Source organism: Mus caroli, chromosome 17 (genome assembly GCF_900094665.2).
Source record: "Mus caroli chromosome 17, CAROLI_EIJ_v1.1, whole genome shotgun sequence".
NCBI classification, from domain to species: Eukaryota; Metazoa; Chordata; class Mammalia; order Rodentia; family Muridae; genus Mus; species Mus caroli.
Window position 1 is genome coordinate 48,874,876 of NC_034586.1, and position 19,206 is coordinate 48,894,081.

The window sequence follows — 19,206 nt, forward strand, 5'->3', positions numbered from 1 at the left end:
TGTGTGTGTGTGTGTCTTAAATAAAAGTGGAAAAAGTCACAGTCTAAAAATAAACTCTCAAAAAAAAAAAAAAAAAAAAAAAAAAAAAAAAAAAAAAAAAAAAAGAAAAAAAGAAAAAAAAAAAAAAAGAAAGCCGGTGCTCAAACCACTTTTTCTCCTTTTTATGTACTCTTACACCCAGCCCATAGAATGCTGCTGCCTACATTTGTCCTGGGTCTTCCTACCTCTAACTTAGAAACTATAAAGATTATTACTATTAATGTCTTCTGGAGACAGACATCTCTTCTTCCTGGTTTTCTTTCCTCAGTGTATCCATCTGCCATCAACTTGTGGTTCTCTAGACTGAATGATCTATATACAAAGTGGCACTTGAAGAATGCTCCATTGGAAGAAAAATGTACAGGCAACCAAGTAAGAAAGGAGCAAACTGTTGCAGAGACCAGAGGAGGGGCTTGGTCTCAGCAGATTGCACCTCACAGGGAGGTGGGTTATGAAACATGCACGCATCCTCAGGTTTGAAGGATGCTGTTTGGATAGGTGGATGCCTAATCTGTGCAAAAGAAGTTATCTAGAGATCCCTATGTGCTTCATTTGGTTCTCAAATGAAATCATATAAATTCCAGCTTAAGAACTTCTAGTAGGAACTGGGTGTGGTGGCTCATGCCTTTAATCCCAGCACTTGGGAGGCAGAGGCGGCAGGTGGATTTTTGAGTTCGAGGCCAGCTCCAGGACAGTCAGGGCTACACAGAGAAACCCTGGCTTGAAAAACCAAAGAACTTCCAGTAGGTTTCCATTGTTTTTGTGGTAAGAGTCTAGGGTGTGGATAAAGCTCCATGTGGTACATGTGCTTAGAACACTTGAGGCCTTAATACTTTTGAACCTTACCCTTACAATAACCCTGTGAACTGATGGAAGATAAGGAAGAAACTTTCCTTGTGCTGTGGTCCCTCAGCTATCTTCCTAGCCTTGCTTTGGGCAAGACTGCTTTTGATTTTCCGCATTAGCTATATTAGAAATAACCCTGCTTGATGGTTTGCTGTTCCTTCAAAATATCTAACAATCTTCTGAAAATATTGTTCCCATTTTCCCATAGTCTCAGTGCCCACTTCCCTCCTCTAAGAGCATTTTCTTCTAAGGTAGAATTTGGGTTTCCTCTCTGGTCTCACTCAACTAGATCAGGGCAGGCTGTTTCTGCATGACATTGGGTTATGTCTCCTTATTCATTTGTTCCCTCCTGGAACTGGGAAATTTATTATTAATTATGAACCCCAGCGTGGCTTGCTACCCGCCTTAATGGTTTATATTCCTGAATGAAAGACAAACACACAGTCTCTATATTTTAATATGCTTTAAGCAGCACAATAGCTGGGCACCTGCGTAGCTTCTATACTGCTCGAATCTACCTCTTGCCAATAATTCTAAGTTACTACTAACTATCTTCTGTGTTTCATCTTGGCAGCTCTGGACCCACTTGTGCAGCTCCCTGGGCTGTGCTTTCTTAGCTCAGAGCCCAGGACGATCTCCTTGCTTCTCTACCCCTGCCTCTGTAACTCTCTTCTCTCCATACTCTCCTAAAACAAAGTGAATCTCCTTTTTCCTCTCCTCCTGGTCCAGGAAATCCTAAAATCCTGCCTCTGTCTGTCCTCCCCAGCTCTTAGCTGCTGGTATCTTTATTTACCAATTAGAACCAACTGGATGCAGGTCCCAGAAGCTACATGCAGACACTCTCAAACAGTTTTTGGGGAAGATAACTAGCATTCATAATACAAGCAGCTACATTGACCAAGTTAATCTCTGGTAAGACAATCTGATGGAGCATGCTATGAGGATAACCCTAGTCTTTTCATGACTTGGAAAGCAGGGAGCATGTTCTTTCTTCTTGTACTAAACTGACAGCAAGAGCTTCTCTTTCAGACTAACTCACCCCACCATGGTCACCTCTGGTGTTCTGGGTCTCTCCCAACATGTCTGCAAGTTCCACACACATGGCTTCCTTCCTCACTCTAGTGTCCAGTGACACCTACCCAGATCTGATGTTAATTTGGTTCCATCTGACATTGTTCTGGAGGCACCTCTTGGCTCCCTGCTTTGACCAAAGATTTTGAAATCAGCTTTATAATGTTCTACCTGTTATAGTGAACATTTGTGTAACAAGAAGAGGGGTCAGTACACTCAGAGTGACGTTCTGTGCACCTCCTGTTCTCTGTAACACTTAGATTTTCTTAGGTACTTTTAGTGTGTGTCTTTAAGTAAAAATTGTTCCCTTCCTCAGATTTAATAGGGTGCCAAACTATTAATACATAATGACATTTTATGTCATAAATATGTGCTGATTCTAAGTTTCTCTCTTTATATATTTCTATCCATCTGCTGTCACTCTGCCCTGTGAATGATCCAAATTGAGTTTATCTTCTAGAAGATAGATTTTCAAATCTATCATAGAATCTGATCATGTATAAGTAGCAGGCCCCACACCCTCTCAACCAAAGCTTAGAGCTCCAAGAAGCACAATAGCAGATTCAAGAGGTTTTTTTCCATAGTTTTTATATGAAAAGCATTCTTCAAAGTGACTCTAAATTAATCCTGTGAAATCTAGATTTTGTTGCCTTCAGGTAGATGAACAGTTTGGGAGACAAGCAAAATGGATAATCATATCTGACTTATTTATGCAAAGTAGAAAATGGGTCACCATCTTTTTAATTTAAGCTGATCAACTTAATTATATGTTTCTGGGTACAGAGCATTTGCAGGGTTTTCTGTGGTTTGGGTACAACTTCCTGCTAGAGAGGGGTGTGGGGGTGGACGGAAGGGGAGGAGCTGTTGACTTTTGACATCAAACTCTTCAGTCCAGCTGCACTCTATTGAGTGTGGACGATCTTACTCAATAGTACCCAAACTGGTCAAGGTTCCTGTAAAGAGAAGACCAAACTTCAGGTATGTAATGCTCCAAGTTTTCTACCAGGATCTTCAAATTGGTGACACACTGATAACAACTGTCACTGTGCAAGACTGTCTGTAGAAATCTTGGTCAAATTGTGCAATTTCAAATCTCTGAAATATAAAAGCATCTTTCACTCAAGCCTCTTGTAGAATATTGAACTGCAGAGAATATTTATTTAAGCCCGGAAGGCCCTGCCAAGGCATCAAAATGTGAGAGAATGCTCCCTGGCTCCAGGGAGCAAGGCATCACAGAACACCAACTGATAGTGAGGGACAGTGCGTGTCCAGGATAAGTGTCCCCAAATTGTGAATTTGGTTAGACGTTCTTCCATATAACTTTTAAATGTTGTCAGTTAAGAGACAGCCCCTTTATAGTTATATGTGTTTCTGGAAGGCAGTTTCCGAAAACAGTAATAAAATAGAGTAGTTTTGGTGTTTTGAGACAAGTTCTTGCTCGGGATGGCCTGGAACTTAAGGCTTCAGCTTCCCCACCGCTAAGCTGTCAGACAAGCATCACTGTATTTGGCACACCGATCCTAACAGTAATAGAAATAACCAGCATTCATTGAGAAATTTTTCCTATGTGCTATGCTCAGTTCTAAACACGGCATTTACTCATCCAGTTCTCATATCAACATCCTGAGATAAAGCTGATCATTGCTCCCATCTTTCTTGGAAAGATACTTGGGTGTTTCAAAGGGCAATAGCTTGTCTAAAGTTTTGTCTTCAGTGGATGGAATGGGACCCACCTCCAGTTCTCACATTCACCCAGCTGGACATACAATAGCACAGTGTCATGGACAGCAGAAACTCCCCCAGTTATCTGCAGTAGTTGAGCTGACACAGCTGAGTTAGTCTCACGTCGGGGGACTGAGATTAGACTGACCCGTGGGACATTTTCTTGATTGCTAATTGATGTAGAAGGGCCCATTCTCACTATAGGCAGTACCATCTCTAGCAGGGGCATCTGAGACTTTATAAGAAGAAAAGCTGACCGAAGCTAGGGATCAATCCAGGAGACAGCATCCCTCTATGGCCTCTGCTACACTTCCTGCTTGAACCCCAGTCTTGACTTCTCTTAATAATACATTGCAACCTGACACATTTAAGCCAAATAAGCCCTTCTCTTACTAACTTGTCCTTGGTCATGATGTTTACAACAGCAACAGAAGTAACGTAGGACAGGAACATAGGTAGTATTATTTGGTATACTCTTAACAAGCTCTGAACCGTAAGTAGAAACAAGAGGGTGTGGTGGTGCTGAGTCTTCTTTAGCACCCAGGCAGTGCTGGATCTGGGCTGGAAACTGGAATAAGCTCTATTTTTACTGTTACGATAAGGGACACAGACCCTGATGACTGTTTATAAAGTTAGAGAATGGAGAATCCAGGCCTCGCACCCTGACATGTCTTCTGAGCATATACTTGTGATCAGAAGCTAAGAGGCTTACAGGTGCCTGTGTCCTCAAGTGTGCTTTGTTCTGTGCTCCTAACAGTCACACAATGAAAGGCATCTCCTTATGGACAGAGAAAAAGGAACTCTGGAGATGCATGGACCCGTGGCATCTAGTTTTGACTTTGGACTTCACTGGCTGGGCAAGCTCTCTCAAACTGAGTACCATCCCATTTTCTTAAATTCCAGCTGCTAATTTCACTCCATCTTCTGTTTCTTTCTTTGCTTTTGATCCTCCATGCTTATGTATTTCTATAAAACTAATAAAAACGTGAACAGGAAATATAGAATCATCATGAAACCAAACCAAACCTGCAGCAAGACCTCTGAGGGCCCTGTGCAATCAGAGCTGTGTGAAACCATTTTCTTGGAACTGTAAACCTAATAGCTTGCTCTGTTTGAGGCACAGCTCAAAGGCTCATGGGGCAGATATGCCCCTTGTTGGAAAACAGGAGAACTTTTGAAATTATTTCCTCAAAATTTTTTCCTTTAATATTTTCTCAGCTACCCCATACACCCCTCTGCCTCTGTCCTATGCAGATAAATAACCAGAATATGGGAGGATTAATGGTGATAAATTAATGAGTTTTCTCTATTAGTTATTGATTTATTGTTACCGATAAATGGTAAGTTATTCTTATAGTTCTCTTCTATTACTTTCTTCATAAGTCATTTCAGAAGATTCTTTTTAAAATTTAGGGATTTTCTTCCACCTAAAATGTTCCTTAAGAAGTAACATTTGTATTTGTGTGGTGAGGTAATTGTATGGCTTTAATTATGCCGCAGGACTAGTCTCTTCCTTTGGAGACATTGTACACATGATGCTTATATCAAAAATGCCTTTTAATATTGCATTGCACTGTTAACCAGTCTTTACCTCCAAATTGGCTCTTTTGTCTTTCTTGGGACTGTGGAAGCCATGAAAACAGAACAGAACAAAACAAAACTGAGTATCAATTCAATAGTCAGGGGACCTAGCCAAAGAGGAAGGTAAGCATGCATATGCATCTCTACCCATGTAGTCTACAAGCTATGAATAGAGTATAGGAAATATACGGAGTGTGCTCCTGTCTTTCCTGGGAATGGGTAGAGAGTTTCCAGGAATTCAAAATTTCCCCTCTTTTCAGGTTTTATCTAGTTATTGCTATGGCAATTGTCAACTGTCATGGTGCCCAGGGGGCGTGCCATATAGAATGAATATTTCCCAATAGAGCTGAAAGCTACTAGGCACTCTCGAGCTACCATCGTGGACCCAATAGATTTCAGTGAGTCCATTTGAAGATAAGTTTCTGGCTTTATTTCTGAACAGGCTAGAAACTATAGCTAGAACTCTGGACCCAAGGTGACCTCTAGAGCCACTAATGTATAAACTCTAGGTCCTACGGTGACCACTGGGATCTTATAAATTAGAACCTCAGTCCCACACTGAGCTGTGGAACCATAGAGGCAGAATTCCTGGTCTCTCGAGGAGCCCTGGGCCCAGTGGAACAGAAGCCCTGGCCCTGGCCTGATCTCCCAGCCCACTGGGGACAGGCACTGAGGCCAGGCATCTGGTCCTGCAGGACTGTCTGGTCTTATCTAGAGAATTAGGCCAGTGCAGAAATTCAGCTATAGTAGATCCCCTTGGCCATATGCAGGGTAACAATGTTACAATGCCCATTCCTTCTGAGCAAACCAACAAGGCTTTTCTGCACTCTTTCTTCTCTGCATACAAACACACATTCAACCCATATGGTTGCATATGCATTTGGGGATGAAGATTATTTTCTATGTGTGTTCTTAAAATGTTGTCTTGGCTAGGAGTGGGTGCTCTTTCCCCTCCCTCCTTCTCCCAGTCCCTTAAGCTCTAAGGACTGTGTGTCAGCCAGAGCCATATCTTGCTCAATTGATTACTGCTAAGAGAAAGTATCTCTGAATGAATCATTTGATATCTTTCATGCTCAGTCTCAAATATTAAATATATTTATCACTGCTTACCATGATAATAAATATTTTTCTACATGTTCAGTCTCACCCATATATGAATTCATTTAATCACCATATAACTTCAAAATCCCATCTTGTGGATGAAGAGAAGATAAAGTAATATTTATGTTTAGGGAACATACATGATAAGGGGATAGCCAGCAATCATTCCTGCATGTGATGTGACTCAGGAGCCTATATTTTATTTTATTTTATTTTATTTTATTTTATTTTATTTTATTTTATTTTATGTGTATAAGTGCTGTGTCTGCATGTCTGTCTGTGTACCACGTGCATGCCTCATGCAGGCAGAGTTCAACAGAGTGTGGAATAGCCTCTGGAACCAGAGTTACTAACAGTTTTCAGTCTCCACGTAGGTACTAGAAATTAAACCCTGGACCTCTAGAAAACAGCCAGTGCTCTTAACCACTGAACCGTCCCTCCAGGCCCCAGAAGCTGGCTTTTGAATACCTGTGAGGATGCCTTCCACAGTACCAGAACATTGTGATGAGCTAGCAGAAGAAAAAAGGTGCTTACTATTGCCTCAGATTCCTGGCTATCCTCCTGCCTTCAACCCCTCTGTGAAGGGATTGCAGGTGCCACTTCTCCTGGCAAGACTATTTATTTCATGGTGTGATTCACCTTCGGATGGATCGAAACAACATAATCTGTCACCCTTAGGTAGAGAGAAGCAATTGTGGGGTCTTCCATGTAGAAAGTTGGAATCTGGAGACCAGAAAAAGGGCTATGAATGTATAGTCGAGTCACTTAGGAACTTAATGCCGGTGCAAGAAACTTATGTCAAAGAGGCCACAAGATAGTTTCTAGGAGACGGACGAATGTATCTTCATGTTTACTGCTAGAAACCAAAGCTTTGTGAGAAATCTTGAATTTATGGGGAGGGTGGGAAAGGGTGTACTTGTTTGTTCTTTCCTGATCTCTTTCCTGAATTGCAGGAGATTAAGCTCCCCCTCGAGCTTGGGTGACTCCCACCACTGCCTGGGGTGTTTTATTTTCTGGTTGATTTTTAATGTACCCGGGCCTTTGTATTCCTATTGTATAATCATCCTGTGACACATGCTGACTTTTCCTTCCCTTCTCTTCCCTGGGAAAATAAAGACCTATTGGTACTCAAAACCCCCATATACAACCACTAAACTCAGACATTATTGCATACACCAGCAAGATTTTGCTGACAGGTCCCTGATATAGCTATCTCTTGTGAGGCTATGCCAGTGCCTGGCAAATACAGAAGTGGATGCTCACGGTCATCTATTGGATGGAACACAGGGCCCCTAAAGAAGGAGGTAGAGAAAGTACCCAAGGAACTGAAGGCATCTGCAATCCTATAGGAGGAACAATATGAACTAACCAGTATCCCCCAGAGCTGTGTTTCTAGTTGCATATGTAGCAGAGGATGGCCTAGTTGGCCATCAATAGGAGGAGAGGCCCTTGGTCTTGTGAAGATTATATGCCTCAGTACAGGGGAATGTCAGGGCCAGGAAGCAGGAGTGGGTGAGTTGGGGACCAGGGCAGGGGGCGGGGGGAGGGTATAGGGGACTTTTGGGATAGCATTTGAAATGTAAATGAAGAAAATATCTAGGTGGAACAACATGATGAACTAACCAGTACCCCGGAGCTCTTGACTCTAGCTGCATATGTATCAAAAGATGGCCTAGTCGGCCATCACTGGAAAGAGAGGCCCATTGGACTTGCAAACTTTATATGCCCCAGTACAGGGGAATGCCAAAAAGTGGGAGTGGGTGAGTAGGGGGTGGGGGGAGGGTATGGGGGACTTTTGGGATAGCATTGGAAATGTAAATGAGGAAAATACCTAATTATAAAAAAAAGTCTTAGTGAAACAATGTCTTACCCATCCACATTCATCTTCCTGCTTGAGCCTCCTTTTGTGATACAATGGGATTCCCTGCAATCAAGACATCATGGCTTACAGAGCTAAACATATTTACTGGCAGTCACTCTTCATGGAAAAATATTTCAACTTTGGGAATTCTGTGAACAGGGACTTGGAAGTATTCTTGCCACCTGCATGCTTTGAATTTTACAACATTTCTTCTGGCCTTTTGTTTTATTTTGTTTTGTTTTGTTTTGTTTTGTTTTTTTCCAGTTAAATGGAGAAACTTGACCCACTGTTGAAGTTATTATGATGAGTTGGTATATGCAAAACCATGAGGATTCCTACCATGTCTCTCAAAATGTAGAAATAATCATTGAAACAATATTAGATGAATGTTAGTTTATACTTGATAGAAACCAATCCTTTATTTACTAGCTAAAGCTGCTGGTTTTGATAGTGGGTTCTTGCTCTGGCCTCAAATAAGTTCCTTGCTTTGTTTGTTGAAATAATTCAGAAGAGACCCACAGAGCACAGTTGATTAGTGAAGTATCCTTAAGGGATCAAAGTGGAAAGACAGTCAAAGGGACCATTGTGAAGGAGAAGATTCTCACAGTGTGGAGTAACCAGGATCAGAGAGACCATTGTGTTGACCTACAAGTTTAGGCAGGCTATGTATTTTCTAAAGTCTCTGGGACAGACATCTTCCTGAGGGATGCTTCCTGTTCACATGATTGACAGGCCGTATGGATTAACTATTACAAGAGGGGACAATGGTATGTCATTGTTCTTTACCAGAAATCCATGTTTCTACCCAAACCAGAGATAAAGCTTAAATTTCATCCAGTTGACCAAAAGTTATTTAACAGTGTATATTATAAATGATTACAAAAAATAAAATTAAATAAATCTATAAAAAGTCAGGCGTTATTAAGAGGAAATAGCCTTACCTTAATAGGCTTCAATAAAGGCCTGCTTCCTCTACTTTCATCTTTTATATGGTATTTTACAGGATTTGAAATATATATATAGGGATGTGTCCACTGAGGCAGAAATATAAGATTCCCTGGATCTGTAGGTACATATGGTCATGACCACATTCTGTGGGTACTGGGAGCTGAACTTGGGTCTTATGTTAGATCAGCAAAAGTTCTTACCACTGAGCCATCCCTAATGCTCACTACTTCTAAATGCTCAAATTCTCATACTTTTAAATTCTCAATACTTCTTCATTTTAAAATTATTTAATTGAGGGTTTTATTTATTTTAGCTACAAATATTTAGAAAAGGGCTTAAGGAAAAAGATGTTAACTTACCCTGGAAATTGACATGTTAGAGTTTGGACTCCTTGCTAACTGAAACAATGACAAAAGTCATTTTTTTATCATGGTGTTTGTATGTATTCTATTACTATTTTTGCAATGTAGGTGTATATACATTGCATGCATATTTACATCATCTAAAATATGAAATTAAACCTACATGTTTACTTTGATTACTTTTAGTTTTCTGTTACTTTAGAAATTAAAAGAGTACTCTATTCTGATGATTCTCATGTTAGGAGGCATATCTGGGGTGTTTTCTATTCTGCATGAAATATCTGAGATCACTCATGCTATTGTATTAAGGTGGGAAGCTTGCTAGGGCCCGGGCCTCTCATTATGATCTTTCATTGTATCAGAACTCTCTCACTCCACTGTCAAATTAGACATAGCTTAAAATAACTGGCTTCTGAGATGGAGTGTTCGAGAGAGCAAGCAGTGTGTACAGTTTTTAAGCTCCTGCTTACATCAGAGGTACAGAGAAAGAATTGGCTGAAACAAATCACATGCTCAAACCTAGACTCATTGTTCAGGTAATGTGAGTCTACAAGTCTATCAGTCCTGGGAGGCATGCTTGCTGAGGGCATCCAATGCCATCAACCGGAAATTCTGCATAGTGGGAACTTAGTGACTCTAAAGATATACTGACTGAGTCCATGGCTTCCACTAGCTGGAGTTTTGGAGTAATGCTACTCACATTTATTTGTCTTAGGATGTGCTTGGGACTGGTTATAGAAAACAATTCCTTGATGTTTAAGAAACTAGATTTTGAATAACTAAGCGCAGAAAGCAGAATTTCTATTTTACCCTATTTTATATCCTATTGTAAAGCTTTTGAGCAAAGTACAGGGCAGATGTTTTGGATTAGTTTATACAAGGCAGCATAGTGTGGAGTGCAGTCCCATGATAAACAAAGTATGCCAAATTTTCTGAGGTGAGTAAAAACACCAGTCAAATAATGAGAAATGAAAATAATTTGCCTGGTTTTATTGATAAAGTTTTCAAAATATCAAACTACTTTATATGCAAAGCACCTGCCAATAAATAGGATGGCCACCAAATCAAATGGTACTTGACAGGATTTTAACCCACAGCCAAAGTCCTTGATTCCTTAACATTTATATTAAATATTTTTGAATTGTTTTGTTTTTCCTTAGATGACACTGAATCCTATTATGGTTACATTTTATTTGAGCAATAAACCAGTATGGAACTAAAAAGTCAATAAGATGGCATTATTTCATCAAAAGACCAACTTATTTGAATGAGCTAGATAGCAGAATAGAGCTTTCTAAAACATTAGTGCTTCATTTGGGTTATTAAGAGAATCTGCTTATAAATTCCTGAGTCAGAATCCATTTTTTCTAGGGAAATCTGTTCTCTTTAGGTTAATACAGAACCTCGTGAGCAAGTACATATCAGCCACAATAGATGGAGACATTAAGGTCATCACAGTAGTGACTGACGGGCTTCTGCTTTCTCTCACTTCTAGCCAATCTTGATCTCTTTGACCAGAGTGCCTTAGAATTTATAACATTATACTATTTGTAGATAACTTAAAAATAAATACAGATGGATTTTTAATAAATTATTGATGAAGATGACATAATTGAGTTTGTGAAGATAGGGCCTATTTAGATCATATGACAAACTTAATTCATGTGCAAGTATGGGGGGGTCTTGGGGATACTGTATGCCTATTCCAGGTATGACATAATTTTCTATTGCTTACAGAATAAAAGGGGAGGGGTTTCTAAAATGGGGGTAAGAATCCAAGTGAGGAGAACACATTGTCTGTGCATCCCTGGATTCTTAAATTTTCAAAACACTATCATTTTATCCACAATGTTACCAGTTTCTCAACATAACCAAGGAATATCCAAAATGTTACACACAGTAAAGCATCAGGGACAGAAATACGCATGTCTTTACCTAAAGGCTCATTTTCTTTCCCAACCCCTTCATTTTTCAAGGAGAAAAGCCAAGGCCAGAAAAATGTCTCTGGACAAAAATCACTCAGCTGCTAACTGGTAGAGTCTCCCTGGGTATTAGCACCTCTTGGGTGGCTCTGCAAAGCAATCATCCTCATGTCTTGCTGATAATGTGACCATCCGGAGACAGAATGGAATTGGAGGTGCAGATATGCAGGACTTTTACTCTAATAGGAAATGTTCTTTCCCCCATTATTTCCCCAATCAATACCTTATCTCTCCCAGGCAAGAATAGAGTTTGGAGATGGGCTTGCTTACCCATCTAAAGGATGTGGAAATGGAGAATAAGTGAGCTAATCTTGGAAGAATTTTGCAGCAAAACAGGACATTTCTCCATGGATCCAGAGGAAGTGGTAACTGAGGTATGAGACACTTGTGTCTTCTCATCTTTTGTTCCTCTTTCCTGACGTAGGGCATTCCTTTTGTTGATTAGAAAATGATTCATAATAGCAATATACTTTGTAGACAGTGAACTTGTTAAGTCAGACAATTAACGAAGATTCTCAGGGCTTCAGAAGAAACAGACAAGCTGCAGGGAAGGAAAACCCACGCTCAGCACAGCAAAAGTAGGATGGGAAAAGTTGGACTCAACAAAACAAATGAAAGGTTATGACTGAAGTACCAGGGCCCACATAGGTATGGGTGTCTCTAATAGGAATGGTGTTGAATATACAGGGATGAGGGAAAGTCTTATCTAATATTAGTAAGCTCCAGGTATGGAGGAAATGAGGCCCTAGTGTTGGTGTGAGTTACAGTTTGGAAAAGAGTTGTGAAACTTCCTGTGGCTGAACTGTGTGATTGACAGGGCAAGGCCTTCCCAATGCAAGAGGTTATGCTCATTCTGCAAGCGTGGATATTATGTATCATTTTTATAGATAATGCTTTGAACCTAGGTGCCTATTAGGAATCAAGAGTGTGCCAGTGTGACCTTGCCTTCTGCCTTGTGGTCAACGTAAAATGGGACACACAGATTTCAATAGAAGTTCTTCTCATATAATTTATATTGTGGGCTGGCTTCATGAATTTCTGTGGATTCCCTAAATTCCTTGTTCATGGTTATAGCCATGTCTGACAGAAAATTGAGCTGATACTGTTACTTAACTACCCTTGAGAGGATAATGGCCTAAGCATTGAGCTTTCTCTTTCAAAATGTTCAACATCATTCGTGAGATGTCCAGCCTTGCCCAGTGTGGACACTCAAGATGGACAGAGACTTCATTTACAGGATCTGTTCATGACTGAGAGGCCAAAGCAAGTTCAATCCCTTTCTCTAGTGCTTTTCGTTTCTACCACATGGAAGAAAATGTTTTGAAAATGCGTGTTTGTTAGCGCTTTGAGAAATTCTGTTTACAAACTGCATTGCAGAGACAAAATACTAAAGGCGAATTGCTTGTAAGGCTATGCAGCAAGACTTCATAGGCTCTTAAGAGACATTTTCCCCCATGGGAAAGAAAACAAGGACAAACCAGCTAAATGGTCTACACCCACTGCTCATGGGGATCGTCAGGGAAGATTCCTAGAGAGGACTCTCATTAGTCCCATGGTAGGGAAATGGCAAGAATATGGGGTCCTACTGGTAGGTGCTCTGTATTAGTATATTATGTTTGTCTGATACATAGGAACTCCAGAAAGAGAAATACAATGCACAAACTGGGCAAGCTAAATCCATCTCCTTAGAAGTGAAGAACAGTCTTTCTAAAGCACAGGTATTATTCTGCATTCTCTTGCTTAGACTTCCCCAATGTAGCTGATACATGCTGCATTCCTCCAAACACAAAATACCCTAGATTTATTGACATGAAAGTTCAAGTTTCTCTCCTTTATTACTCTGATCTATTTTTCTAGTCTCTCCTTACCTCTCTGCAGTTTCTTTTCTTTAGCCAAAGAGCAATGTCTCTGTGAACTCTGTCTACTTTCATACCCTGTATTTGTCTGTTCATATCTGCCAAACACCGTAGTCATATGAGAGCCTTACTTTAGCACTCTTCCTGGGCAAACTTTACTCAAGTTAGAAACATTTGCTCTCATCTGTACATCCTTGTTCCTATTTCATAAGCCTTAGTGATGGTTTCTGTTAATCCTAGGGTTTGAGTTGTATAGGGATCTGGCTTCTTCATGGGTATTCCTAGTGGGTGGCCTCAAGTCTACAACAGAGACTGCTTGGTAAGTATAAGCTATATATGGGTGGTTAAAGTCATACTGTAGGTAGCACTTCTTGCCTGTGATGGTATTTCAAATGTCTCACTCTTTTACAGCATGCGTAAAATGAAGCTCAGACTTTGTTTTCTGTATTGAGATACACAGAGAATCTCTTAAATATCCTAACTATGATACTAGGTTTTTAAAATTTTACTGTGCCAATGTCTTCATAAAAAAAGAGGTTCATGATACCCTGGTCATCTAAAACACACTACTGAATATGGAACAAACTTACATGAATTCCTATAGGATAGTCAGGACTGGAAGGGAGTTTTTCTATGTTAAAGATAACAAAGTGACATGAGTAGGATCTTTGCCTGACCTGAGTCTCAACTTTCCACCAAGTGTGTGACCTGCAGCAGGTAGCACATATCTAGGCTTCTCTAATTTGATTCATGTGAAAGACAAAGTTGGTGACTATACTTACCACTGGGATTGAGAGACAAGGGCTAAATCCGTTCATATTTAACATTGAAGTGACAACCTGTCCTAATGTCCCAGAGAAAGCAGTACAAAGCAATGTCAGTACTCTTTTGAGGAGAAGCACACTACACTTCAAGTCTGTGCTCCCCATTCCCTGGTACTGTGCTCCTCGGTGAGTTGTTCCTAAGCTAGAAGCCCACTCACTGTTCTGTAAGCTGAAGCTAATTATGCTACCTGCTACTCTCTCCATACAAGAGATGAGACACTCCACTAGAGATGCTTCGTGTAGTATATTGTGAGCAAATTCTCTCTTGTTATTTCTCAAGATTTGTTCTCAGTAGATATTTGGGGCTAAATGCTTGGTTAAGGATGAAGATGTCTTTGCCTTTAGTTCCACTCACAAGTCTAAAAATGTAACTTGCTTACTTTTCTCTCTTCAATCTTAACTGTCATGAATTAAGAATTAAAAAAAAAATCTTTTATGAATTGACTATGGGGTTCAGCAGGACCAAGGGGGTTGAGAGTAGGTGCTAGGTGGGTGAATATGGTCAAAACATTTTATTATGTATGTGTGAAATAGTTACATTTGAGTAAAATACATTCTAAAAAAGTATCTTAGATGCTCTTCTCACCAAGTTTTAGAATAGAAAGATATTATAAACTTTAATTATTTTTATTTACTGGTTGTAAGCTATAGGGTTTTTTGCCTATTCAGCTCCCTTGGGAAACATCTGATTCTGTCTGGAGACTGTCAAAACTGATAGTACGTACTGGTGTCTGACAAGCAGAAACCAGGAATGCTGTTAAGTAAACCCTATCACAAGAAGCATCCATCCCCCCAAGCCAACTGTGATGGGGTTAAGAAACTAGTTTAGACTGGAGGAAGATAGAGCCCAAGAGGCTCAGTGACTATGGCTGGAGAATCTTGTGGTCTCACATGTTACAAAGATGATGCTGTGGAGACTGATAGCATTTCATGGCACCCAGTTCCATAAAATATTAATCAATGCACATCCTGCTACCATTTGTATTCTTATTACAAACTCCTCTATTGGAATGTTAGTGTATGTGATTTCTGTTTTCCCCCACACATCACTTTTCAGCCCTTTTTTGCCTGCACTCCAAAACACAAATATATACGTATACATGCATGCAAATTTTATCACAGTAAACATAAAACAGAGGGTTTCCACTGCATAAGCAAAGGTAAGGGCTTTCTTGTGGACACCTATTTCAGACCAGATCATTTCACTACAATTGTTTAAGAGATGTCTGTACAAAGATGCTTCCCTGTGCAGGTTCTGTTGATCTACGACTGGACCTGGATTGAAGTGATCGCATGTAAGAATTGTGTCTTCATTCCAAGAGGGTTTTAGGGCCAATTGCAGAAATTGTCTACAGAAGGAAGAATGAGACTAGCAGAGGGCGTCTTGGTGAGCAAGCCACACAAATTCACAGGAAACAGACTTCATCAGTTCTAGTATCTGTGGTTTTCTCGAATTCTTCTCAGATCTTATTCTGGGAAAAAAGTTACCAAGTCAATAGTATTAATGGGCTTGACTTTTCTTTTTTTAAAAACAAAACAAAACAACCCCAGAAAAACATGAGAGGACCCATTGTCATCACAGGCAGGAAATGAAGAGGAGAGCAGTGCTGAGAAGGAATCTGGTGGGACAGAGGAGGGGTGACGGATGGGCAGCGAAGTGGAAGGAGATGCAGAGGTTTCTGAGACTAAAAAAGCAACTGAAAATAGTGATCTCCTTTAAATATCATTAGTGAAACCACACAGTGATGTCACTTCTGATCACGCTGTGATGTGAGTTGCTGATTTGGAGATAACCAGCTTCCTTTTGCGCATTCACAGGCTGTCTGCAGTGGAAAAGACCTTCAAGTTGACTGTGAGTGGGTGCGACTCATCAAGAAAAATAACCTCACCACCACAACAACACATGATGGGAGAGACCGAAACTTCTTTGGGAGAACATAAGGGAAAAAAAAAAAAAGAAAAAGTGAAGTCTAAGTATTATTAAACACATGAAAGCAGAGTCATTTACTTAATAGGAAGGCGCTCATTCACACACAGGTAGACTTGTGGTCCCTTAGAAGTACGTAAACACGACCCATCAGTCCACCACAGTCAACATCAGAATTTCTTGGGAAATGCCTCATGAAAGAGTTTTTAAAGAATAATATGACTGTGGATCTGTCAAATAATTTCCCAAAAGCCATGAAAGATGAGTTGCTCTGCTCTGTTATGCATTTCCTTCCCTTGCATGGGCACTTACAGCTTGCCAAATTTAGTCTGAGATCTGAACAGAGAGAAAACATGAACTCTTTGAACTGAAGTTCAGCTTCCTGTTTCTACATGGCCTCTCATACTCTTGGCCATTCTGTAGATCTACCCAGGTGTGTTTCCTGGACACTTGATAAAAATCATTTTCACATCAAAGTTGACCAAAAATGATTGATGATAAGTAGTTAAGGGTTTATAAATGCCAGACTATGAGAGATGATTGCAAAATAAATAGATATAAATAAATAAATAAGTAAATAAACAAAATGTAAGCCCTCCAGTCTGCTTCTATGTTCATTTGTTCTTCTGTTTATAGCAGTCTTCTGAGTGTAAACCTTTTCTATTGAAGACCTCTGTTGAAGAGGTATATATAGGAGTGGAGGGCTACACGAGGCTTTAAACAAAATATTGACATAGAGCTGTCATGTTGTGACATACACGCCCAGGTGACCTATTGTGAGTTGTGAATTACTTCATCCCCTTTCTGTATCTCAGCATCTTTTTATCCGAACTGGAGTAGATGACCTGCTGAAGACCGGAAGTGTCTTCAGACTCCCTTCAGGATTGCTGGGTTGACTGGAGCAGCATCTTCTATACCTCAGCCACCCATCTCACAGGCCTCCATATGCATTTGTTAAAGACCACATACTCTGGACCAGCAAGATGGCTCAGTGGGTAACAGAACTTGCTAACAAAGCTGACAACATGAACTTGATCCCTTCTCCCACCATGTGGTTCATTCTGGTTGACCACAGTCCTCCATTGTGCATACTGTGGTATGCCTCCACACACAGTAAATAAATGAACAGAGTAAAATGTTTTAAAGAATTAATTTATTCTGTGTCCAATCTTAAGAGTTTTCAAAACCTACAAAAATGGAACACAAAAAGCTATGTCTTAACCTGTATTTTTCCAGTGACTCTATCTGGTGCCAAGTGTAAAATATTAAAAGGAAAAACAGACTAGTGATTACTGTACAGATTAAATAACAGAGAAAAATGAGTACATTGGCATAGGCACACATTTGAGATGATAGAAGTTTTTTTGGAGGAAGAAAAGAATTATACTACAAAGATGGTCTTGTCCATTTCTACATTTTATTCTTTATGTACTTGGTTAGTTTCTCCCTATTCCAACATTTCTTTTTCTGTTTCCATTTAGTGTGGTCTTAAACCTCTGCCAGAGAAAGTGGCAAGGCATAGACTTCAAATATGCTCTTCAAAGTTACTTAGCATCCCGGGAGCATGGAGGAGTAAGTGCCTGCTGTGCAAGTGTGAAGGCAGGTGTTCAAGCCCCCTGGCACCTGTGTAAAAGTCAGGTGTGAAGGCAGTCCTCTGAATTTCCAGTTGCAGCAGGGGCCAAGACAGGCGCATCCTTGGGTTTATTGGCCAGCCAGTCTAAAATGGCAAGCAAGCCACAGACTCACCGAGGGACTCTATCAAGAAATAAGATGAATAGAAATAGAAGATGCCAGAGGAGGATCCCATTAATGTGGGTGTGTATACCACCCCTGTGTATACCCCTGCCACATACTGTATACCCCTGGAAACACCACACACACACACACACACACACACACACAAACAAAAGGTAAGAAAGAGAGAACTTTCAAAACATAACATTTTAAAATGTGATCCATCTTGAACTATTAATGCATCCAGGCACTGCCTAGTTTGTGTTTTCTATTTTGTAATGTTAGAAAGTTAAAAGCGGGGATGGGGGTGGAGGTGGGGTGAGGACAGAGAATTATTTTTGAGATCTCAACTCACACTTCACCTTGGTCGTCTTTTGTGTGTTATTATTTATCTTTTTTCTTTTAAAGGAGAAGATTATACTGGCTAATTTTATTTGTTATTACTTTTTTTGGAGAAGCATACACAGATCATAGGACTCACTTAAACACAAAGGAGAAATATCTACGGTCTCTTCACTGTCCTTCCTTGATTGAAGGACATGAATTACTATTTTCCATGCCACCATAAGAAAGTGCAGGATATTTTTATTAACATTTCAATGGATTGAATATTCTGCAAATTGCTTCTAATGAAAAATAAATAAAACTTTCACTGTCCGCAAATTCCAGTCACAATGCAATCTTGAATCTGCTCTCAACTTAATTTTTAACACGAGAGAGAAATAATGGTTTGGAGGCTATTATCTAGACTAGGCATCAGTTCCCTTGACTTCTGGGCCCACATTTAATTTCCAGCCTGTTGGGATTAAAACCTGAAATTATGTTGTTATTTTAGTTTAGAATTCTTAGTATTCTCATAATCATCATTAGCAAGAATCTTGCTTTGTTCAGAGTTACTGTTACAATCAGCAGTAATGATAGCCATTATTATTAACAATGCAGGGCGGACAACACAGTTGGGACTGCATCTGTGGCAGTGCGAACATCATCGTAGTGTATATCCCTTTCAATGTCTAAAACTGTGCACAGCCAGTGGGCTCAACACCATTCAGATCATCTCATAGCCTTGGCATAAAGAAACCTAGGCACCATCAGGACATAGAATTTCGGGGCCATTTGGGGAACTGAACTTACAGCCTCTTGCAGGCTGCTCCTGTGTTCTACCACTGTGTGTCTCATACCCAGACCTTTTTCTTTAAAAATAAAAGTTTGAGATAGGGTCTTTTGCTAAATATCCCAGCCTCAAACTCCCTCTGTAATCTTTGAATTCACAATTCTCTTATGCATTTCCTAGTTACAGGGGATAACAGGAAGGGGTAGGCCTGGCCATCCAGTGACTTGAACTCACATCT

General features: G+C 40.1%; 1 long non-coding RNA gene across 1 annotated transcript; it reads left to right on the top strand.

Moving 5' to 3' along the window:
• Window positions 1–2,818: 2,818 nt before the first annotated feature.
• Window positions 2,819–16,702, top strand: LOC115029721. Its single transcript, XR_003835273.1, has 4 exons — window positions 2,819–2,934; window positions 11,751–11,887; window positions 13,610–13,688; window positions 16,012–16,702. It is a non-coding gene; the product is annotated as an uncharacterized LOC115029721 (long non-coding RNA).
• The last annotated feature ends 2,504 nt before the right edge of the window (window positions 16,703–19,206 follow it).